Source organism: Cydia strobilella, chromosome 1, assembly GCF_947568885.1.
Source record: "Cydia strobilella chromosome 1, ilCydStro3.1, whole genome shotgun sequence".
Taxonomy (NCBI): domain Eukaryota; kingdom Metazoa; phylum Arthropoda; class Insecta; order Lepidoptera; family Tortricidae; genus Cydia; species Cydia strobilella.
Genome location: NC_086041.1, coordinates 21,714,651 through 21,741,152, shown reverse-complemented (window position 1 = coordinate 21,741,152; position 26,502 = coordinate 21,714,651). Strand labels below are relative to the sequence as shown.

Here is a 26,502-nt window from a genome sequence, read left to right as displayed (position 1 = left end):
CGGATAGTTTTTACAGACGCATCAATATCGGATTACGCGCCCCCGGGTGTTTAGCTGCACAATTAGTCATGCTGAGGGGCAGTACACCACCGTCTGGTTGCGTGCTCTGGTTGGGCTATTTTATTTATAATTTTAATGCGTTTAAAACGGCATGTAGTTCCTTATAAATATAGATAACACTACACTACAATTAAGTATGACTTTTGACTAAATATTTACACATTACGTAGGTACTATGTTTAATGCTACCTATGCCTATTTTGGTCATGGTTTTAAGACTTTTAAGTCTGATAAATAAACTTCGTACTACGTTTATTTTCCTTTAAACTAGGTACCTATATGCATAGGTAAAACTTAACGCAAATATTTATAAAACAACTTTAATTTAATGTTTTATTTATTTATTTATTTTTAATGTTGTAACTTTTAAATTAAACACGTAGAGTAGTTAAATGACGGCATCACCCGAAGTGAAACTGGCGTAAACGCAATGATTTGCAATCCATCACTGACGAACAAAAAAGGGCAGCGGGAGCAATCATTTAAAGTCAATTCCGATGAATTGAGTACTCTATCCTTCTTGTACTCATATATTCTTTATATCTCCATCCCGCCTGCACGTTAAAAAACAACCCTCCGAAATCGACGAAGCATTATATAGCGATGATTAGCTCGCACTTGCCGCTTTTATCATTGAATTTAAATAGGGGATTAAAATGCACAGTATTTTATTAATGCTATAATGTTTTGTCTGGGGAAAATAAATCCTATTTTCGATTATGAGTAAACAATGCACATGATATTAAAAAGGAAACTTACTTAATATAAAGTAGGTAAGGTAACCTTAATGACAAACGGAACTCTTATGTATGTAATTTCGCCACGGTTACGTATTGTCTGGATCACTGGAATTTCACTCAAAAATTACAAAACCGTAAATTACATCTAGTGTGATTTGCTTATCGTTTTGATGCATGTCATTTTCTACCGTAATCCAAACATAATAAAGTCAATAGAGAATAAAACATTATAATTTTTCACCCTCGAAACTCTAAAATACACGCAACGTAATCATATTGGATCTTTGCTGTGATAGGTATTGGGTTTATCCTCTGAAGATTGTGTCATATCCTACGATTTTTATAAAATAGGCGAAAAACACGTTTCGTGGCTTTAATTTTAAATTGCAGATTTTGCGGAATCTTGCCTTAAGCCTTCCGCTCGTCGATTTTGCCGTTGCTCGTGATTTTTTTCACCTTTGCTCTTAAATCCAGGGCGAATCTCATTATTTTACTCGAAAAATATGGAAAACTAATTACGAGGGATTTGGATTCGATTATGAGGGGTTTTGCTCACTTTAAAAATGTAGGTATGAATGAATGTTTAATAAAAAGGGGGTCGTGTGTATAAAAAAAAATAACGACTACGAGTAGCACGTACCCAAGACAATCTTCGTTAAAGTATAATTCAGAAATCAGAAGTAACCAAATAAAATGTAGTAATAAAACAATATTTTTTTGTGTATAACATATTTCAAAAACTCACTACATATAGCGACATTTCGTTGTAATGCACTAATTAAGCATACATGCTTTACATAGTCTAAAATTATCAGGTGTGTGTGGGTTTATGAGCTCTAAATACCTTACCTAGGTACTTACCTCTATACCGATCGATGTAAAATTCAGTATAATTATCATGCCTACTCCGAAAACCGGACTTTTATAAAATCATTCTCAAACAGTTTAAAACTTACAAACATTTAAAAGCACAATCGCGTGGTTACACGCCAGATGCACCTGAGATATTTTCTGTAGCCAGGGCGGTGGCTGGCTAAATATTTGTAATGCTGCCCGTCACTCGAGATTACCACTATCTTGATGTTAATCTGACTGTACGAACAGTTTTCCTGAACCCCGAAATATGTTAACGCTGTGTAAAATGTTCATTTACGGTATAATTAATGTAATTATTTTATTATAATACCTACTTAAATACTGTGTTTGTGCATATTTTCTTGATTATTTCCTTCTACGGGAAATGTATTTTTGTATTACCTATATTCAAATGTTTAGTATTGTTTACTGTATTTCAATATCTTCACCTGTAAACAATTCTCTACCGACACTTATAAATGAGGATGATGTCTATAAAATGATTTGACAAAAAATCGGTGCCACACTGTCTGTCCCGCCCGCCGTCACTACACAGTTTTTGTATATTTTTTTACAAAAAGAGGCATCCCCTGTCACCCGACACTGACACCGGGTCCCGTTGTCGCCGCGTTAGAACTTTGGTGCAATATATTATTTTTTTGTTGTACTTTTTTTTGGATTGCTAAATTAGCAGTAAGTAAATTCGTCTGTTATTTGTAAAATCAATCAATCAATTCTCGATGGTATGAAGTATTTAGATTATTGTGGATAACTTGTACCTAAATTCTTATAAAAATGTAATAGTATTTTTATTTCTTGTACAATAGAGAACCGAAAACGAACATGCTATCGTAGCACGTTGGTCAGTGGTCAGAGTCACTCCAATTTGATAATTAATAACATACTCAACGTTCAAAACTAACTTCGCCTACTATGACTTGTACGCTATGAACTTGAAGGCATCTTACGACCATGTCCTTTGACAACTTCAAGGCAATTCGCAGCGGTGTCACTTTGTACTTTTTTGCCATTTTTTCTACAATCCCTAGAAGTCAACATCTTCAAAATTCACAAACGTTGGGCGTGACTGTGTTTCGAGCGACAGATGTCTCGCCATCCGCCCCAAAAAACGCGCATTGGAGGCGTGGTAGCAATAAATTTAGTCAAAATATGCTCGACACAAACACTTCCCATACCTCCCTATTAGAATAACAGAACGAATCGTTTTAATTTGTTAACAGGCCTCCGGAATGGGTGTCACATGTCTACCGGGCCTAAATTATTTAGTTTCGACTTCACTAATTGCCGATGACAAAGTTTAATAGCCTGTGCACATGTTAATTGGAGTTTTTTTTAAACGTTTTGAGTGGTTTCGGGATGTTAGAGCGCTATTTTAAGATTTTATTAGACTACTACTACACACATCTAATGTATCAATGCCATCAATGGCATTTATTTCAGCACTTCTAAACTATTGAAGTGATCACTTGCTCGTCCCGCCATTTGAGCTTACCTACCTAGCAAAGATAGATATAACTCCGTAATAGATGGATACAGTCTAAGGAAAAAACGTGCCTCGAAAATCACAAAAATGTTATTCTCGATCAGAGGGCGCCACTAGTTTTGGCCAACACTCGTATAGAGGGCGTTGACGGTTTCGTTTGTTATTTATAATTTTAACGCATATCAGTGAAAGAACATGGGTCAAAATCATAAAAATAATTAATGCAAATAAAAAAAATCATTTATCCATATTTAAATACATTTTATCGTATTTTTATAAAAATTTATTTTTAGTTTTAAAGTGTGTCGACAGATGGCAGTGAATTTACTGGGGTTACAAAATTTACTATGACAGTACCGCTCTAGTATAAGTTACTCTATGCTACCTAGGAATCTGATTTCTTAGGAACCCATGATTTCGTACGTATTCAGTTACAAGTTCATAATATATAAAATTCAAAAATGCACTAGTCCTGTTAGAAACCTTTGGAATTAGGTGAAGATACACTACAATAATATAAGTACTTAGTTATTTTTTTACATACTCTGGTAGACAGTTACTGTACTCGTATTTCGTTACTGTGCCTACAAATATGTAATACCATTTTTGAGACTGATTGTATATATTATTCATGGGACTAGTACAGTTTCAACATTTCTTGCAACGGAATCCGACCCGTAGGTATAGTATAGGTGACTAATTAATCTCATGACAAATGAGCTAGTGTCACATGTTGATATTCTACCTCTAAATAGATGACAACATTGACAACACAAACAAATAATTGAAATTGATTATTTTCCCGTACAACCAGAAGTCAAGTAATGACAGAGCGCAGCGTGAAATCGGGAGTATTGGCAACAAACAAACATTGTTGACTGTGTGTGATTGATAGTGTGACAGATGTAACCCTTGCTCTGTCGCATCTGTCGCTAGTGGTCAACGGTTACCGAAAGGGAAAGGGTTTCACTAATATTTAAAGATTCTAATTTGTACTTCCGTATGTTTTGTTAGGTAACGGCACCAATCATGAGACATTTTAAAGAGAATTTGGATCATTTCTAATATTTTACTAACCAAGACAAATTAAAACAAAAAACATAATCGACAAATTAAAACTACATTGTTCTTTTTGTCCAGTCGTGGACAGTATGGCGCAGTTTCTTTTGAAACAGACAAAAATGAAACATCAAACTAAGTAGCTCTGTGAGTCCTGTTTATGGCAAAATATTGCCAGTGTATAAACTGATGTTAAAAGCTTATACATGATTTGTGGTTTACGTCTCATTACTGGTGCACGTCCATTACATAGGGATGTTTACTTTAGTTAGGGGCATGCTTAACAATGTATATATTAGTATTTTAACTAGTCTTTTACGGAGTTGCGCGATTACTATGAAATGTAGCTAGAATGTCGGTAATTAATTAATATTCAGATGTTTAACACAAACTGAAATAGATATCATACACCAAAGAAAAAGTGACCAAGTCCACCGGTGGCCGAGGCGGGTGGCTGGCCGTCCGGCCGAGTGGTCTAGTGGTCAGAACGTTAGCCGCATCAGCTGGAGACGCGGGTTCGATTCCCGCCTCGGCCACCGGTGGACTTGGTCACTTTTTCTATATAGTAGTGTGACTATTTAAAAAACACAAATCAAAATATTTTTATAAAATCATTTGATTTGTTCCCTAGTTGGATGTTTATTACAATTTACCTGTTAAACTAACTTCAGGGAAGCAAATGATAGAAAGGTTATATTGATTGAGTGGTAATCGCAAACCAGTGGACGTATCGGCAGAAAGGACTTGGACAAAAAAGGACTTGGACAGAAAGGACTTGGATAGTAAGGACTTGGACAGAAAGGACTGGCGAAAAGGTCAATAAATACCGCATGTAACCATTAGAAAAAGAAAGCGGATGATTTCCTTTATATAATTTCCCATACATATTTTGATTTTGTAAACAAAAATAATTACAAATTTTTACTGCAACATCGCGGTTTCCATATTAGAATCGTTTTTATTTTATTGACATAGCTATAAAAACAGATAACGGTTGTAAAAGAGCATTGTGCTCGCACATCCATAAATCTCTCTATTTTATGACAAATTGTGTAGTCACCCCAACGCATTCAAGAACAAATAACAACATAATAGCCGGTGATGGGCAAACAGCAAAATAATGGGACAGTTGCACCGTAAGCACAATAGTGGGCCACTAATATCGGCGAACTTCACAAAATATTGTATTGTATATGTAATTTATTATCTGGGGAGGTGAGACATTGGTCTAACAAAGAATTAACTCGGTGTAGGCTGACTTTCACGTTCATGATATCAACTACGTAGTATATTGTTAACCAAGGGATGAAATGGTGCCTTCCAAACGAGTTAAGCACTCTACTTTTCATTTCGAATACGAGGAATGTAAAATACATGTGCATTTTAAAAAAAACGCCTAAGTATAAACTTCAGTAGTATTTCTTGAGCGTCCTTTCAATTAACAATTTAGGTATTCCCCCATTCCATAAATAACGATACTTTAACCTAAATTGTTAATTGAAAGGACCCTTAAGAAGTAGGTAAGTTTAGTCCTGTTTTACTTTCCTCGTGTTCGCAATGAAAAATTAGAGTAATTGGGGTGACATGCAGCATTTCAGTCTCGGACTAAACTACCTCGACGGAAATGAGTGCATTTCATTCCAAGAAATATCCAATTGGCGTTATTCATAAACGCGATACAAGTCTCAATACCACGCAACGGAGCCACGCTGTTGTCGCCCAAATGTACTTAAATTGTATTTTGTTATTATTTTTGTTTTCTCGTATCTTTGTATTTTTATTTGCTTTGTAGTTCGCAGTGCCTTAGTAGTAATACTGTAATGCTGTGTAACTAAATTGAATAATAAAATAAATAAATAAATAAGCTATTAAGATAAAACATGATGAGGCTTGTAAAGTTTTATAAATAATGGGGTTAGTTTTTTCTCAGGACAATCTTCATACCCCTCTAAATTGGTCCAGCTATTTAAGCGTGAAGATGTCCCAAGCAGTCTGTCAAGTTACTTTCGCAATTAGTAATTTTTTTAATCATTTTAGGGCATTTTTTAACATTTGTAACTGTACCCTGTTTAAACAAATAAATGATTGATTGATTTATGATTTATGACATTATAGCCGTACTTTTACAGTCAGCGAATGTACATTACACTAACATGTTATACATTACATCATATGTATAATTATGCAAATAAAAGTGTGCAAATAAATGAGGAGTGTGTTGAAAACGGGTTTATAAGATAACATAAATAGTTATGCATAACTGTTTTATAACGATGCATATAAAATTCTCATATCATACATTATCGTTAGATATACCGAGTAGGACTTAAAAATTAAATTTACAGTTTTATCTCATATGGAATTAGGTTGCCCCAGATACCCGTATAAAGAGCAGGAGAACAAAATAGGTACGCTAACGTTATATCTACCTAGCTCCTGTGACTATTATTTTAAGCCCCCTTAAATATCATTACTCTCTTCTAATATAACGTCAGCAGTGCACCTTCCAACGCTTTTCGCTACCCTAAACCAGATCGGCTATAATTTTGTAATCACCATAAAATCTGTATCACCACAGTAATATATTTATGACATTATAGCTCCCATGCACTAATATTTATGCAAATTGAAAACGAACAGAATGGCATCGTTTACAGCCCTAATGCGGGGAGAAATATCATATGTTCACTGCGAATGTTACTACTACTAAATGTAATCCGTCGTCAACATTTGATAAAAATACGGAGAATAAGGTATAGTTATATTTAGGTATTAAAACTTTCAAGAAAGCTCCACTCTTCTGTTCTGAAAAATATGTGAAGTAAATAAATACTTATGTCCTAAAATGTCAAAAACCGTTATTTTTATGTAATTAAAAAATAAACGACTTGTAGCTGTTATTTAGTGTTATTTTCGTTTATATTTTTTATTCAATGTAAAAAAGAGTAATGCACTGAGGAAAAGTGTCCAAACTCGATTACTTTTTTCTCTAGAAAGTTTTTAGAAATAAAAGTAATGAAACTTTATAAACAATCCAAATACGTCGAGAGCCGAGTGAGCTGTTCATTAGATACGAGTATACTCGTATCCGTTGTTTCTATAATGAAAAAAAAAAAAAAATTTCAGACATAGTAGTAGTAAATCACTTTATTGTACAAAAAAAAATGTTAACATGAAATTCATATAAATTTAGGTACAAAGGCGAGCTTATCCCTATAAGGGATCTCTTCCAGCTAACCTTAGAGTAAATGAGTGGAAAATTCGAATTCGATAGTATGTCCATAAAAAAGTTAGTTGTAGTACAAACTTAAAAGGCTATATTATTAGTGTTACATGTTAATTATAAATAAAGATAAAAGCAAAAAATAAATAAAAAATAAAAAATAAAATAAAAAGAATGTTCCACTGACGGAGCAAGTAGTAGATCTTTATTCACCACCTGGCCCTGCCAATGACAACCTCCACCCAGTACTTGGTTAGCGGGCAGTCCAGGCGCTCCGCTGACACCCTCAGCATACTGTTGCTGCTGCCGCGCACCCGCCTTAGCATCGAGGCAATTCATTTCCGCCTAGCGAAAAAGTCATCCGCCCGCGCCTCGGCAAACATGGCTGATGCACTGAAGTGCTTCGGCAGCCTCAGCAACATCTTGAGGATGTTGTTGTACTGCACCCTTAAGGTGTTATAGCTGTTAATACACATCACATTTCATTATACAACGAATAAACATTTCAGTTTAGAAATTTACTAATCTTTCAGAATTTACTCACGGTAAACAAAACTTTGATTAATATTGATAAATTCAGGCTACTGTTATGAATCTTATTGACAAAAAAACAATAAGGACGGCAACATTCCATGATAGCATAATTCAAAGGGCCCTTCCATTCGCCACACATTTCATCCACATCATTACAATAAACAAACCGCATCCCCAGCCAGTTGTCATCGAGTCCGCAGAAAGTAATTTGTGCCCATATGTGCGCAGTGATTGCCCTCGATGGTCTTTTGGCCATTTTGTCCCCTCGTCTATTTTCTTAAAAGAATCCATTTTATTATAGTTAAGGGTTACAATATATACTAATTTACTTGTTAAGGCCAAGTCAGCATCAAGAATTACTGGACATTTTGTAAAATGATACTAATGGTGCAACATAGATTACCTAGTTATTAAATTAAATAAAATTAATAAATATTGGACATTCTTACACAAATCGACTACATATTTTGTGTAATGTATAAACAACGTATAGTCTGATTTCCGAAATCTGTAATGAACCAAGTATACTAGAAGTACTAGGTTGTACTGGTTGTACTGTACAAAGGAAGTTCAAATACGATTTTCAATATTTGATAAAACATAGCTGTAAAATAAAAGACGGTTCAGACTCCGTGCTCACCCTCCATAATTCGGCTTGCCATTGTGCTCTAGTAATATTTTTTTACAAGTCTCAGGTGGTCTGTAATTTGCTTGCGGGAAGGGTTGCTGATTTATCTGCTGATTCCTCTCCGGGGACTGCGCCGCCGCTGTCGCGGTCTCTCGCGTGCTTTAAACACTAATCTGTTTATGTATTAGTGGTCGTTTAGTTATGTTTTTATGATTATTGTTTATTACAAGTTAGTAACTTTTTTGTTCATATGTGAAATGATATATTTAATTACATTTCTGGAAAATATGACTTAATGTTCTATCTATACAAAACAAAAAAACGGGCCAAGTGCGAGTCGGACTCGCATTCCAAGGGTTCCGTACATTAATCAATTTAAACAATGTATTTTTTATGTGAAACGTGAGTGAAATGTCTTTAAAAAACCCGTAGGGGTCGGATCAAAAACTAAGTAATTAAGTCCGACTCACGCTTGACTGCACATTTCTAATAGGTTTTCCTGTAATCTATAGGTAAAGATCTATTTCGTGTATTTTTTCAAAATTTTAGACCCAGTAGTTTCGGAGATAAAGGGGGGAATGGTCATTTTTTGCCTATTTTCTTGAATAACTTTTAAAGTGTTTATCCTAAAATTGTAAAAAAAAATATTTAAGATTCTCACAATGAGCTCTTTCATTTGATATGTAACACAATATAGTTTGAAAAACTTATTTTTTTAATTTTATCATTTACCCCCCGAAAGTGACCCCCGTGTTTATAATTCATTTGTTTACGTTACATGTCCGTCTTTGGGTCACGAACTTACATATGTATACCAAATTTCAACTTCATTGGACCAGTAGTTTAGGAGAAAACCGGCTGTGACAGGCGGACAGACAGACGCACGAGTGATCCTATAAGGGTTCCGTTTTTTCCTTTTGAGGTACGGAACTCTAAAAAATCGTCAAAAAAATTGTCTACTCCTTTTTCCTAATCAGAATACGATACCGAATATGCCCTTAAATGGATCCCCATTGTTTTTATTACACCTTGTATATTACCTATATTTAGTAATTTCCATTTTTTTTGTTGACTTGGCAATTTAGTCAAATACTTGTTTCAAATTATTATTTTATTTTACCATTAACTGTACGTTTTTAATAAAATAACATTTATTTTTATTAATAAATAAATAAACTATATAAATTATAAACTGAAATAGATATCATACACTAAAGAAAAAGTGACCAAGTCCACCGGTGGTCGAGGCGGGAATCGAACCCGCGTCTTCAGCTTACGCGCCTAATGTCCTGACCACTACTAGACCACCCGGCCACCGGCCGGCCGGTGGACTTGGTCACTATTTCGTTAGTGTATGATATCTATTTCAGTTTATAATTTCATAGAGTTGAGTTCACAACTCGTAAACGTCCCTCGATTCGCAACCGATACGATGCGACCTTGAGACCGAACGTGGCCAATAAACAGACAGCCGTCCTCGTACGTGTCATGTCGCACCGCTACAATAACGAAACATGAAAAATTTCCAGACGCCCACATCAGACTGATAAATGGCTTCCGAAAATCCAAAAGGAAGTTACAGCTTACTCGGGATTTGGTCTAGAACCTCTCACGTCCCATAACTGCTGCACTTCGCTTTATTACAATTACCATAAGCCTCAAAGTCCCGCACTCCACGCCCGATGGGAGCGACCTCATCATTTTGAACCTACCTACAAGCGCGGTAAGACTGTTATTGCTTGGGTGAAATAGAAACCGCGTCTGGGTCGAAGTCTCCACGTGAGATCGCACGACTTCGGCACTTGCTGCCGATGCTGTAAGACTCAGTTTGGCTCTTACTGAGCGTCCGTGCAAAAGTTATGCGCCGTTCGTGCTTCCGGAGCGGTCCACTCTTTACATTTATGTACATACGTGTACGATGTCGGGGCTATTTGGAATACTAATTGAGGATGTCTATTACGGACTGCAACTGAATGCTATTTACTTTTGTCGATATAAAGTGTCTTGTAAGAGTTCCAATTAGATTGCGGTACAAATATCCTGAAAATAAAATTACTATTTTAGTTATGTTACCGTAAATGTTTAAGTCACGCCACGCTAGATGTTATAAGCATCTGTTAAATTTTAAAAATATATCTATCGGTTAACTCAGGAAGTAATTAACTAAACGAATGCTTTGATTGCCTTTGGTATCTGAGTGAATAAAAGTATCTACAAGTAGTAGAACATCTTTTATAAAGATAGCATTTCCCACCTCTCATTTATCCCAGACTTTCCAAATAGATACTACACCTATCTACAACTTTCACAAAGGTATCTGAAGGCTGGCAGCAAGGGAATATGAATAGGAAGGCAGCAAACCGCGAAACGATGATGAATCGAGCGCGAGAAAAGGGCCCGTCGGAGGGAAACACCGCTACCCGCAGCTACGAGCTAGACAGAGATAGAAGATGGGGAAATTAGCGGATGCTCCCGTGAATTTGTGTAGGTTTTCAATGAACCTTCATGGTAGGTAAAATAGGAATAAAGCGGATCGGGCCTAATCCGCACCCATTTATAACTTACAGGCCATTAATTTGAGTGATAATTCATGGATAGGGTAGCGATTGGCCGAAGATATTGGGTTCCAGAGTGGTGAACCTGTTTGTTTAATTAGATTAAATAATGATTTATTGGTAAACATCCATCACTGTGTTGGCATTTTGAAAACAAATAGAAATTTAAAATATTAATTACAAATACAATATTTAATTCAAAAAAATTATGCTTTCATTTACAAAAGTAATCCATCACTCGTGCAGGTAACTTTGAATAGGTACTAAGATTACCTATTGGATATTTTATATTGGAGCTCAACAACATTTCAAAATTTTGAGCTCGTCCTCAATGGTTTGTGGTTTGCAGTTTTTGTCAGTATCCATACTATCTATACAATACAACGCGTTTTTTAAATTTATACAACTCAAATCATTGCGCTGCATTCTTACCTACTTCATATCAGCATCAAACACATCATCACATTTGCTCAACGATATTTTTTTGGGAATGCATAGTTACCTGCCTCGCTTTTGCATATTTCATTAATTTCTTACCATGATAAGGCAGTGATAACACCGACACTGATATGATTATGCTTCTACATGTGATTCAATATTATCTCGAGGACACACGTTTACTCGTCGTTTAGTGCACACCATTGCACTCGCTGTATCGTTTTGGTGTCAATAAAATAAATAATCTACGTATAATACCTATAATACCTTACCTTAAGCTTATAATACAGTACAATTTAATTTAATAGCATGCGAAACATGAACTGATTGTGCCATTTTACAGTATACTGCATCTTGAGATATACTGAAAAATACAAGACCCCAAACCAAGACCACCTTTCCTTACCACGACAGAAAAGTAGCACCTTAATTGGAACATATTAAATTATTTTAAAGCGGATCACTCATTTATTATGAAGTCGAATAGCTCGACATGTAGATAATACGTGAGTAACCAGCTTTAAAATAATTTAATATGTTTGAGTCTCACGGGAGTTTTATACCTTAATTGGAACATTTGGAACCCTAAATAGCCATGGAACCATGTGGAATTGACAAATACTTAGCAAGCGATTCTTTAAGACTTTGGTCTCGATATTTCAACATAATTTTACGGTAGGCCAAGGTTTCATTTATTTAAATGTACGATGCGAAATAATTACAAGTACCTGAACGTGAAATATTTCCCATACAAAATAGAGGACGTTTTCGAAAATGGCACAATCCTACCCATCATTGCCCACACCATGAGTAGGACCAAGTAGGACTTTGTTGAAATATCTACTAATTAAACAGGGAGCAAAGACAAGTCGTTTACCATGACGTCACATCCGGAGCACCTCGGACACCAAGACCGGACGCGTGCACTCGACGTGACTCGCCCGTCTTCCTCTTATCACTATCAGTGATACCACATTAACCAGACGCACGGTGGTGGGTCCGCTTATTAAAGCTTAGCGCTTTATTTATCATTCTTAGCATTCTAATTGAACGTGAACTTTAATACCACCGCACGCTACACTTACCGGATACTACCCAAGACGTCAAACGTACATCGACAAACGCCAAACGAATAAAATAATGCATCGAGATGACAGATGCTACGAAAAGTCACTTGCTTATTTCCATACATTATATAAGTTTTTTTTGGCTTTTTATATCAACGATGTCATCTTGGCTAGGCCCCCCGGTTTAGCGAAATCTACCGAACCCTAAACAGTACATTAAATAAACATATACCTTTGTGTTGTACCAAAGTTTGAAAATTATGTTAATGAGCCTATTGAGTAAAATTATAATATCACAGAGAAATCGTGTCAATAGGCCTGATAAAACCCTCAGTTGAATATAATCTTTAAAAAAAATTGTACTCTAAATTAAATAACAATAGAGTGGCTTTTAACCTTTTGGTGACTCCACACTTTCTGTGCCTCGGTAAATTAACGAATTATTTCAAGTGACTCCTTAAATAAAGAACATAATAGTAGATATAATTAAATACGCTCAGACAATGCAGAAACACAATATTTCTTCGACAACTAATGGTCGACAATTACTTATGTTTATTCGCCTGTAGAATAATTTTAAATGAGTGTTGAGGCCGTGAGACAAAAGATATGAATTAGTCGATATTTCATGGCGGATTTAGCACAATGCTCTCAGAAGACAACACAAGGATTAAAGAAGCACTACTCAAATCGTCTGAGGGTTTAATTGATTTGTTTGCCCGTCTTATTCCATACTGGAATCCGCCTTTGACTAAGATAAATATAGAAATAAGTACTACTATTTTTATCTTAAAAACAACACACAAAATTATCTTCTGTGTTAAGTTCTTAGTAGACAACTTTTTATAAACCAAATTCAAGGATTAATCAATTATCTCCAAAGACACACACGGTCTAAATTAAAATTTAATAATACTGAACTAATATCGAAAAGGTAAACTAAGAGCGAGAAAGCGAGCGAACGACTCTTTGCAATATTCAAATCATTAACTTAATATACCTTGTAACATTCCAGTATATTCCTTGTAACATTCCAGTATATTCCTTGTAACATTCCAGTGGAATATCCAACACACTCGAAATTTCAAAGAATATAAACAGAACATTGTATTTACAGTAAAGACAGATAGCCGGGGGTAAATACAGATAAGTATTGTAATTTATAACGGCAGACTAGCCGCCGGTAAACTGGACGTTTTTATGTCGCTACGAGATATCAAATGTACTATTATTGACCGAAGCGTAGGGAAGGCCTACGTTTTGACTCGGGCATTTGACTTTCGTATGTCCGGAAGTTCTCCTCTACAGGTCGCAATTCTCAACCGATTCTCGTGTTTTTTTTTAAATTCTACTATTCAATAGATTTTCTTTTGTCGATCTGCTTTTTGGAAATTTTTCTAAATGGTGGAGTCGTGATAGCTCGTGCCTAAACAAATAGTCGTATCGATATCATAGTTAAGTTTTTTTCTCTTTGAGACATTTTACAGAGTAAATGGCAGAAAATGCAGAAAATTTGTAATCGCTGGTATAGGCGGTAATTAAATATATATTTAGTTTTTACTAGAGAATAAGTAGACAAATTTCAGCTTACATTTTTTACACTTAAATTTCGTATTTCTTTATATATATTTTTTTAAAGTGAAAATTTAATTCTATCGCTCCAAATTATTTGGGCTGTCTTTAGCATGTCGCGTTACAGCATTACAGCATTAGTAAAATTCTACTTTAACTATTCCTACTAGATTCTACTGTGAATAGCAAATATTTTCTTAAGCTTTTTTTCATTAATAATTTTAAAGTGTAACCAAATAAAAATGGAGCAAGCATTAAACAAGAGAATGATTCAAATAGGGAAATTAGCATCCCAATTAATATTAAAACACCTGAAGGCTTAAAATTTTAGTAGTGCTCAAGGCAATTTTTATTTTGTTCACGACAACCATGTCCAGAGTACGGACAAATTATCGCAAAAATAAATATGGTATGGAACAGGATAAAAAAAAATGAATAACTTTGAACTGCAGTTTTGAGTATAATCTGGAAATTTTATTCAAAAATACATAATAGGAGTTTAATAAATCTCATACTCATACTCATACTCATTTATTTATAATAATATTTCATATTACACGTCATAATTGGATTTACATAATATATTCAATTCATTCAAATAATCATTAATTAAATTAAAGTAAAATAATACAATATAAAAATAATCAACACATTTCAAATTTCCAATAATTAATAAAAATACAAAATATAAAATTAAATTAAGATTAAATCATTATTATTATATTCTGACATGTCATAAAAGGCTTTTGTGGTCAACCATTTTTTTAACTGAAGAAGAATGTCAGGTCATTTTCAATATTTTTAATGCTATCTTGTCCTATTTTGAGATATAAATGATTTTTGATGGTTTTGCGATGATTTGTCCGATCAGTGACCATGTCCGATGACATTCTGCAGAAAATAGTGCGATTTGATTCCGTTAAAGGCACGTGGGAGGAACTAGAGCGCATCTATCTGGTACCTGCTTATACAAGAGATAAGACCTATGCCTGAAATTCTTCAGCTACAAGATGGACCCGAATCATAACATCATTAATCATATGTTGATTTTAAACAATTTCTGGAGCAAACTGTGTACGGAGCAACAGAGCGTGGCGTGGCAATATTACCTGAAATTCTCCTAATGTGATACCCAAAGAGCATAATATAGTCACTACGTTCTATACCTAATTATTGCACAGAAAATGGATATCGAGTCAGAAGCTGCAAGCGGTGGATTCAACCTACTTGGTACTTACACCTGCTCTTATTAGTTACTATCTTTGTATACCAAATATGATCACGCGCCATGTTGCGGAATTTCATTAGAACTAAGTTTTTCATACTAAACTGAACTGTCACCATATAAATGAGACTAAACAGCGCCCTCTTGACAATGATCATATATTTGTGGTCGGGCTTTACTTTACTATTGTTTTTGTTATGTTCATTCCACTCCTTGAAACCTCACAAAAATTATTAATTTTTTGAAAAATTTCAGTTAAATGCCTCCAATCTAAAAAAAAGTTTTACTTGCATCGTGGTTTCCTAAAATAACACAATAATTTTTTTATTCTTTATTTTGAAAATAAAATAAAATTGTGTACTTATTGTTGATTGATCATGCGCAGCTAAGTGTATTCGTTTCATTTTTACAAGCTTTAATTTACAAGTAAAAACAATATGTTTTTTTTTGTCATTTTAATTATTATTAACGGCGGAGCCATACATTTATTCAGCTTTAAGCTATGCTCGCGAGGTCTACAGCTCACAGAGACACTAGTTACAAGTATGCCTATGCTATAAACAACTGCATTTACATTCAATGAATTACTAGATGTGAATAGGTACTCTATAAAGGTATAACTAAGTATAACATTTTATACTTTCATATTTATCTCACTAGTGATGACAACTACACACACAAACACACACATACATCACACACACACACACACACACACACACACACACACACACACACACACACACACACACACACACACACACACACACACACACACATACACTCACACGCGCGCACATACACAAACACTTATTTCCAATGCTATTTGCTTTGTTTTTTTTTTCTTGTTGCAGCCTTTTTTTTTATTCTTTTTTTTTTCATTTTCTTGTCATCTTTATACAATATTACATATATATATGTATATATATCTAGTACTGCGCAAATACATGTATACTTACTGCTAGATAAGATTAAATGTGATCCGGGAGAGGTGGTGCTTCCTGCCGTCATACAGTTTTTACTAGTACGGAGGAATCGTTTCCTGCTCTTATAAACAACATGATGTAAATTAAAATTGTACTTAAAGGAAATAAATAAATTGAAATTGAAATTTTGAACACATATTAAATCGTAATTTTTAACGGGTCTACCGCAGATTTATTTTTATTACTTACTGGTCTACTGGTGGTCCACCAAAAATCATCGCTTTTACATTAAGAAATATTAAATTAAAACTTTATTGGGGATTTTTGGATCCCCAATGAAGAAATTAAAAACAGGAAGCGTAGGTATTCTGATTGTGTTAACAGATTATGAAATTTCGAAACCTATTCTGTCGAAAGGGTCAACAAACCTAGTAGGGTCAATTATTAGTTGCCAAATTTTTGCGAAGGTGTGGTGTTAGCTTAAATAATAGTAAGGAACTTTATATATGTATATGACGTAGAATTTTTAGGGGTCTGTCTATAATTGTCTCTACAATATTTATTTATAAGTTTATAAATTTTATAATATATAGTGCCACTCTCCGCATTCCGTGTCAATCAACCGATAAAATTAAATTTATACTTATTTAATAAGTGCAACAAAGTTCATGATAATATAGTTTTTGGATCTAGATAATAGCTGAATAAAGATTACTTTAATGCTCACCCAGTAGCATTATTTAATACAATGGCATTTAGGTACTAGTTCAGATTCGTCACACTATCTTAATATTGGTAATGCTACATAAGCTTTGGGATTTGACGATAGCCTCCATAGGTACTCATTCACACGGGTTATTTTTCAGTTGAGACTGAGCTAAACTAAGCAACGGCTGAGTAGTAGAAGGTAATACTTAGCTATTTAATTTTTAGCTTTATTTAGATTAATAACTAGTGGCTCTGTGAGCTGTAGACCTCGCGAGCATAGCTTAAGATAAGATGGATGTGTAGAACTGTCCTGCCGACTAACCACCAAAAGATCAGTAGATTCGTAATGTAAAGTAACCTAGATAGCGGATGGAATGTTTATTGTTAAAAAAGATTAAAAATTAAATTAAAATTCTTGTCTGAGACTTTGACAAGGCACTAAAATATAATTGTCATGTGCTCGTAGCATCCGTAATCTCTTCTTTGAAAAAAAAAACAACAGATAATAGCTGAGATACGAGATACCTACATGGTTCAAACCCCGACGGTGCTAATTTTTTTTAAATAATTTTAACGTCCTTTTTAAGTTAAGCGTATGTTATTCTTATTATCATTTGAGTGTCGCGAATTCTTCTACCGATAACTACAAAAACGCTTCTATTGATAGCTTAGTGCTGTTGGCGTGCGAGTCACATTTTTGAGTAGGTAGCAAAATTTTACACTTACTATGAAGAAAACGTGAAATTTTATTCACATTTTTCTATCTCGCCAATCAGTCCTATTACGTTTAAGAGGGTAGAATGGCTACAGACAATAGGTACTTTTTTCATACAATTTCCATTTCGGCAGAAAACGGTTTCCACTAACTAAATCTTAACAAATCACTTTGATTTTGATGTTGATCGTTTCAGCATAATATATTGTAGGTTTGTAAATTTCGCTTTAAAAATAATTGTCATAAAAAATAGCATGTGAAAAATAAAAGTTTTCATTTTCATACAAACTGTATGGGAAAAGATTTCCTCGATAGGCTGTATCAGGGATACAGCCGCAGTGGTTGATGTGAAACGTGGCGTGGAAGTTATTGCGAAGACTGTATAGATTAATTACCCAAAAGGTTTGTTCCCCAATAGCTTTTGTTCCATTCGCGTTTTTCCCCATTCTGCTTATTAACCAGGCGTTTATTTTTTCAGTAGTTAATTTAATCACACGCGTATGTCCCAGTCGCTTTTTCCCCAAAGAGTAATATTTCCGAGAACAAGCCCTTCTTACCCTGAGCCGACGGAGCCCCGCTACGCGGGGCTCCTATTTCTGGGCGGTTTGCCCTTCGGGCATCTGAAGCTACCTAACGAACCTAACCTACCTATCTATCGACTTAGTGTGACTATCGTGAAAACATTACTCTTTGGGGAAAAAAGCGATTGGGACATACGCGTGTGATTAAATTAACTACTGAAAATATTAACGCCTTGTTAAAAAGCAGAATGGAGAAAAACGCGAATGGAACAAAAGCTATTGGGGAATAAAAATTTTGGGTAGCTAATCTAAACAGTCATTGCGAAGACCGCATAGGGCCGCTTAGGGACCTCATAGCGCAAAGCAGGCGCCCTGTATGTAAGACTTAAATGTTAGGCTTTACCCTAACCTACAGTGAAAAGGTTGTAGGTAAGGGAAAAAGGCGCCGCAGGCGCCCTGTACGTAATTTATACAGTGTAAAAGGCGCGCTTGAATGTCCGGCTTCGTCTGACCCTACAGTGTAAAGCCTGCGTGTAAAAGCGCGCTTCGCGCGCTTCAATGTCGGGCTTCGTCCGGCCCTACAGTGTGAAGCCTGTGTGAAAGAGCGCGCTTCGCACGCTTGAATGTCTTGTTTCGCCCGACCTTACAGTGTAAAGAGCGCCACAGGCGCCCTGTATGTAATCTTTACAATATAAAAGGCGTCCCAGGAGCCATATATAAAAAGCGCGCTTTGCGCGCTTGAATATCAGGCTTTACCCGACCCTATATTGTAAAGCCTGTAGGTAAGAGCGCATTTGAGCTTTTTATGCCTTAATTTTCGCACACGGTAGCCTCAAACAAACGCAGTCGTGATATTCCTGTAAAAATGCCACATTTTAACTCTTTTCCAGCTTTTTATAATACCGCGTATTTTATTTTTATAATATTTCAAAAAGATCTATCAAATGAACTCAATTGTATCGAAATCGGTTAATGGACTGATGAGTAATTATTAAATAAACACTGCAAATAGGGGTCGATTTAGCTCCGAATGCGTCGTTTCTAGCGCAGAATCGGCGCCATATATGTCAGCAGCACATGCAGTTCCGAGTAATGGCTACTTTCGTTGATACACTGATATCAAAACCATTCATAATATACCGCCACCGCGCCATAACACTTTTTTCGTTAATATCGGTTTTCGATCCGAGCCCCTCTACGGGTTTTTAAAGACCTTACGTTTCACGTCAAAAAAAGTTTGTCAAAAATTACCTTTTTCTCGCATCCTGTAGGTATGAACAAAGAGGATATAATAAGATAGAGCGGTACTGTCATAGTAAATTTTGTAACCACTGTAAATTCACTGCCATCTATCGACATACTTTAAAACTAAAAATAAAGATTTACAAAAATACGTTAAAATGTATTTAAATATGGATTAATGATTTTTTTATTTGCATTAATTATTTTTATATGATTTTGACCCATGTTCTTTAACGGATATGCGTTAAAATTATAAATAACAAACGAAACCGTCAACGCCCTCTATACGAGAGTAGGCCAAAGCTAGTGGCGCCATCTGATCGAGAATAAAATTTTCGTGATTTTCGAGGCACGTTTTTACCTTAGACTGTATCCATCTATTACGGAGTTATATCTATCTTTGGTTATTATTAAACAACTTGTTTGACATGTATAGTGTAAAGGTCACTCACACAAACAGGCGTTGAGTAATATTTTCTCAATTTTTTATTGAATTTTTCAATAATATTATTGAATAATTGGCTCCATAAACCCGCTCAGACAAACGAATCTATACTACATAAACCTCAAAGTTTATGGTGCAAGAAATCTACGCATTTTAAAAGAAACTGTAAATAAAATTGTATGAAATTCGGAAAAAGGAGAGAACCGCCGTTCAAAACACTTTAGAAAATAAAAATAACAAAAATAAAACATATTTTTTAGGGCTAGTTAAATAAAAGCTTGTAAAAGTGAAACGAATACGCTAAGCCCGCGCTTGATCAATTAGTTTAAAAAAATAAAAATAAAAAACAAATAGAAAAACAATACGAAATTTAACTTTAAGTGTAAAAAACAAAATACAAAAAGTTATGTAGCAGCATACAATTACTGGGGATCGAACCAGGGACCACCCGGTGCAAACGAAAAAAGCTATTGTTTGCAAAACACACCACGATAGGCTTACCTAAGCTGACGAAATTCAGCTACTCATTCTCGAGTGAAAACTAAATATCTAAATACCGCCAAAACCAGCAATACAAAGTTTCTGCATTTTTCCATATTTCATCTGTAAACATATCTTAAAAAGAAAATACTATTATGATATCGATACGACTATTTGTTTAGGCGCGAGCTATCACGACTCCGCCATTTTGAAAAATTTCCAAAAACCGGATCGACAAAAAAATTCTATTTAGTCATAGAATTTGGTCACAAAATTTCACGAGAATCGGTTGAGAATTGCGAGCTGTAGAGGAGAACATCCGGACATACAAAAGCAAAATGCGCGAGTCAAACCGTAGACCTTCGCTACGCTTCGGTCAATTATAGCTATTTGAATACTACAGTTAATTTTTTAACAAGGAGGCAAAATTTTTGTTTAGCCCTCGTGCGAAAAATACCTAAATTGAATCACAAGCTCAGCGAAACAAGTGTAATCTTGAGCTGATCAAGGGTTTCAAGGCACGAAAGGTGAACATTTTTTTTGCTTGGAAATAGTCATTTAAAAAAACATTTACCTATTAAATGGCTTCCGCAAGCTGCAAAACCCCAATCGATAATAGTTATTTGTTATACAGGGGTGCAAAGTTGTATTTTACCCGCGAGTGTTTCAACACACAAGAAGTAAAATACATTTGCACCCGTGTGTAACACAAAACTTTTCCCCTCACTATAGCGAGGAAAGTGCAACATCCACATGCGTTAGATCATCTTAATCACTGGAATCACTCATTTTTTTACGATAATACGATATTATAACAGAAAACTCTGGAAGTTGTGTATTTTTACGTATCGGAGTCGGTGAGAAATTTTTTATTGACAATGTTGACATTTCTGACGATGCGTTTTGAAATTGCATCGACTCAACTTGTGCGTTCAGAATTACATTCAACATCATTTAAAAAAAAACAAATGTTTCTTATGGAATTTAAGGTTTATGACTTAAAATCATTAAATAAAGCTAAATTTGGTATTTTTTAATAAATTCTCAAACCAATTGATTAATGATAATTTATATCGAAAGCACCATTATTATGAGCGTTTTACGTTTTGTTATCTGTCATAAGCTACTTAAACAAGGTACATCCAAGGTCAAATTACTTTCCCCACTAGTGGATAAAATGCGTTTTTCCCTGCTTATTTTAAAGGATAAAAGACGGCTTTCCGAGCTAGTGAGGGGAAACTCGCCTACGGCTCGTGGCAAGATATCTCGGTACTCGTGAAGTAATGACATTTCCGCACGTGTATCGAACGACGTTTTTTAATACAGTTGCGAAAAAATAAGAAAAGCAACAAGTAAGGAATGGAATTCGGAACTTTTATATTATTAATTCTGTGACATCATTGACATTGACATTATGAAGAGGTGTTTTTCTTCTAGCTTTTATTCGACTAGAATAGATTTTGTTATTATTATTGAACCCACTTGAATGAAAGTTTTTTTTTCAAATGCATGTTTTATAAGACAGAAACAATTGTAAATATTAAAACATTATACTATTATTACCTAAATATCGTTATTTACGATTATTTGTGTATCGTATATTTATAAAAACAATATCTAATGTTGCCTTTGGAAACTTAAAACATTCTTGCAGTAAGAAAATACGCCTCTTCTTTGACAGGCGTTCCGTTCCATTCAGACAACTTATTAAGAACGGTTTTTCAACATTAAAAAATACTTACACTAATAATAATACTTACAATGATGAAGAGGTAAGTAATAAAATATGAAATATGCATATTTTTCGTATTCTTACATTAACAGTGGGTTTTTATGTTGATTACGACGTTTAAAGGAAACTAATATTAACACTCATCAATAAGTAGTTATGAATTGGAACAAGTAAAAATTTAAAAAAATTGGAAAAGTAAAAAGCACTAGTTCGCGAAAACCAACTTTCCGCACCCTAAACAGCCACGAAAAGTAGCACTTTTTGAGCAACTGTATTAAAAAAAAATTAGATGAATATACAAAGTAAATACAAGACAAATAAACATAATTTTATATCTAGGGCAAAATATTCGTAGACAATCAATTTTCCATTGTGTCATAGGTATTTGTTTTCACAATAAAAGGCATAAGCGCGTCATAAACGTTATGACTCGTCGTATAACGGCGGTGATACAGGTGTGACAGCTGTTACGTACAGTCGCGGACACAAGTCACAGCTTTAGATTATATCAAATCATTTAATTATATTTCAGTCATCTAATACAGGGTATAACGAAAATATTGGGGATCCCTTTAAGAGCTTATTCGGTATTGTGTTCTGATTAGGAAAAAGTAGAAATGAAAAAAAAAAGATGCGAAATAATAATAAAAATTCTATGGGGCAGGTCGTTCAAGTCGGCCAACCCTCCATAGAAAGTCCATATTTCTTTTTACTTTTTTTATAATCAGAACATGATACCGAATAAGACCTTAAACGCATCCCCACTATTTTTGTTACAGCCTGTATAATTACAAATATTGAAGCAACATCAGCAGATAGGTATTAAAAATATAAGTATACATATATTTGCAATATTGTTAGTACGTACATATTCATATTAACGAAGAGGTACTGTTGTAAGAATAGTTATATTTGAATAGCCCTAAATGTCAGTAGTCGATACTTATTCGACATATTTTATAAGATTTTTTTATGACGTGGTATCTTTTACTCACTTTTTACAACCTTCTTATTTTTTATAAACACTTTTGTGCTTTAGAAGGTCTATACAACGCCACTTTTCGATATGCCGGTACCACAGTTCATCACTGTAAACCAGCCGAGAGGTTTACAACCGCAATAAAACAATGAACGTACGCTTATCACTGTTATCTGGCCAAACACAATTTATTTGAACGCGCACTCACGTTTGTACCTCCCGACGTTTGTGACGATAATGCCTAATTACACCTTCAATAACAACCCTTATTTGCTTAGTTTTTCTAGATTAATTAAAACTTAGGTAGGTACTCGTCTTCATTATTTAGCTTAATCATATTTATTTATTAGTGTTGCTATCACGAACATACGCTGTTTTAAATACGTGATTAAATAATCTTAAAATCTGTTATAGAAAGTTGCAGCCGTATTTGATATTTAAAAATCTTATCTTGATTAGACGGTCCTCATTTTCGTGCTTTATACAATATGTAATTACGTCATTACTGCGAGTAATGACATATTAAATTCTTTCAGATTTTTCTGAGGCGAGAATGCTTCTCATATGAATGCGTTGACTATCATCTATCCGCCAACGTCATCAACATAACTCAATTTCGATCCTTAATTAGCTCTGGGTGCGTAGCCAACGTGTAATCGTTAACGCTCCGTAGTGAACGAAACGCAACTGTCACTGCCGCACTTGTAGGGAAGAGTGATAGAGAGAGGTGACTACGATACGCTACGGAGCGTTAACGATTTTCACGTTGGCTACGCGCCCAGGAATGCAGAAGTCATATTAGATATCGGATCTAGTCACAGTGCCGAATGTTTTTTTTTTACCAGGATAATTTACATTAGTTACTACTGTAGACTGTAGACTGGCATCGGTCACTTAACTTACATTGATAATTAAAAAGTATTTTTTATTATTATAGGTACGTCAACTAAAGAGTGTTAATTAAGCAGCATTGAACTGATATATGACAGATTTAGCTTACCACTTGTGAAATAAATGTCTATTAATAAAATATAAAAACGTCGGGACACGGAAAACTTTAGGTATACATAAATATTGACTATCTACTGAGATATTTTAATTACGTTGTGGCATTTGGTTTCACCTATTAAAAAGCTCGTTTCAATTGTTAATTTGTCGATTTTTTTCGTGTGTATTTGTTGGAACTCGTCTTCACGCTGATCCCATTGTTTTGATCGGAGTCACGCCCCGCGCGATTGATAGCGCCGTTACGAAACAAATGCAGGAATGTTTCTTTTAATTAAAAGTATTCCGGCAATGTTATTTAATATCTTATAGAGTGGCATACAATGATTTATATTACAATCAAAAATTTAAAACGTTTCTAGGCAAGGTTAGGATTTGAAGGTTAGCATGTTTTTACAGATCTCTATTTGGACATGAAAAAAAGATACAACGCGTATCGTGTTTAACACATTATAAATAATCCCGTAAGATTTTACAATACTGGGGATAATATAAAATGTTATCCATTGCCGCTCAATCTCCACCTAAGTCTAACTTTACTGGGAGCAAGTACGCCGTGCATGCGAGACATCTGAAATAGGCGTTCCTTGGAAAGATTTCGTAGTGAAAGCATTGTTGTTCTTTGTCAAACAAGGGATACACGTGCGTGTCTGAGATATGGAACAAACAGTACTAAATAACTCGAAAGATGGCTACTCAACGTAGTTTATCTCGTTGCGATCCTATAGTGGAACGTGGTACAAATAACTTGTATTCTCCACGAATAGATTCTTCACAGCAAATCAAAATACAGTCATAAATGGTATTCGGTAGATATGTCAGATTTCTAAACAAACTACATATTTAATCACTATTCTGAACTGAAATAGAAAAAATGATGATGATGTAAAGTTGGGAAATGAAATTCGGCCAAATGAAACTTTGGCGAAAAGTTGGTTGCCAAGTGAAATTCTGCAATACAATTTTCGGCGAAAAGGCAGAGAACCCATACACTAAAAAAATTACCAATTCCACCGGTGGCTGAGGCGGGAACCGGGGGCCACCGGTGGACTTGGTATTTTTTTCCATAGAGTATGATATCTGTTTCAGTTTATAATTTGTATAATAGTAGGTAGGTAGGGTAGGTAGGTAGGTAGGTACTACTTGAAAAACAAAAATCAAAAATTTTCATAAAAATAATTTGATTTGTTCCCTAGTTGCATCATTCTGAAGTCAACGGCTGGTAGCCCACGTGGCTACTTGTTGTTGTACAAGAGCTAATAACAGTAAGAACCGTACACTGTGTTGTACTAACCGTTCAATAATCTTCGTATGATTTATATACCTAGCTCTCAATACCTTAACACTGGCTAAATTGTCCCACTGGACACAAGCCATTTAATTTTAAAAACCTGAACTGGCTAATTAGTAAAAACTACAAAGATAGATATAACTCCGTAATAGATGGATACAGTCAAAGATAGATATAACTCCGTAATAGATAGATACAGTCTAAGGAAAAAACGTGCCTCGAAAATCAAGAAAATTTGATTCTCGTTCAGAGGGCGCTACTAGTTTTGGCCTACAGTCGTATAGATGGCGTTGACGGTTTCGTTTGTTATTTAACAATTTTAACGCATATCAGTGAAAGAACATGGGTCAAAATCATAAAAATAATTAATGCAAATAAAAAAAATCATTTATCTATATTTAAATACATTCTATCGTATTTTTATAAATCTTCATTTTTAGTTTTAAAGTGTGTCGACAGATGGCAGTGAATTTACTGGGGTTACAAAATTTACTATGACAGTACCGCTCTAGTATAAGTTACTCTATGATACAGTCTAAGGAAAAAACGTGCCTCGAAAATCACGAAAATTTGATTCTCGATCAGATGGCGCCACTAGTTTTGGCCTACTCTCGTATAGAGGGCGATGACGGTTTCGTTTGTTATTTATAATTTTAACGCATACCAGTAAAAGAACATGGGTCAAAATCATATAAAAATAATTAATGCAAATAAAAAAATCATTTATCCATATTTAAATACATTTTAACGTATTGTTATAAATCTTAATTTTTAGTTTTAAAGTATGTCGATAGATGGCAGTGAATTTACAGTGGTTACAAAATTTACTATGACAGTAACGCTCTATCTTATTATATCCTCATTGGTAACTAACTGTATACGTGTAAACATCTAAAAAAATATTATGTTTTCAACCTGAGATCGTGCTTCGTGTGTTTACTTGTGGAAGGCACTTCTGTTTTAAGCATTCAGTGGCATACATATTGTAGATACAGTTT

The 26,502-nt window shown here is 34.7% G+C and overlaps 1 protein-coding gene and 1 non-coding gene across 2 annotated transcripts in view; both read left to right on the top strand.

Moving 5' to 3' along the window:
• LOC134741935 (pituitary homeobox homolog Ptx1) overlaps positions 1-26,502 on the top strand; it is a 66,887-nt gene that overhangs the window by 15,287 nt on the left and 25,098 nt on the right. The gene's annotated exons all lie outside the window — the stretch shown is intronic.
• Trnam-cau (transfer RNA methionine (anticodon CAU)) lies at positions 4,683-4,754 on the top strand. The gene has a single exon. It is a non-coding gene; the product is annotated as a tRNA-Met (tRNA).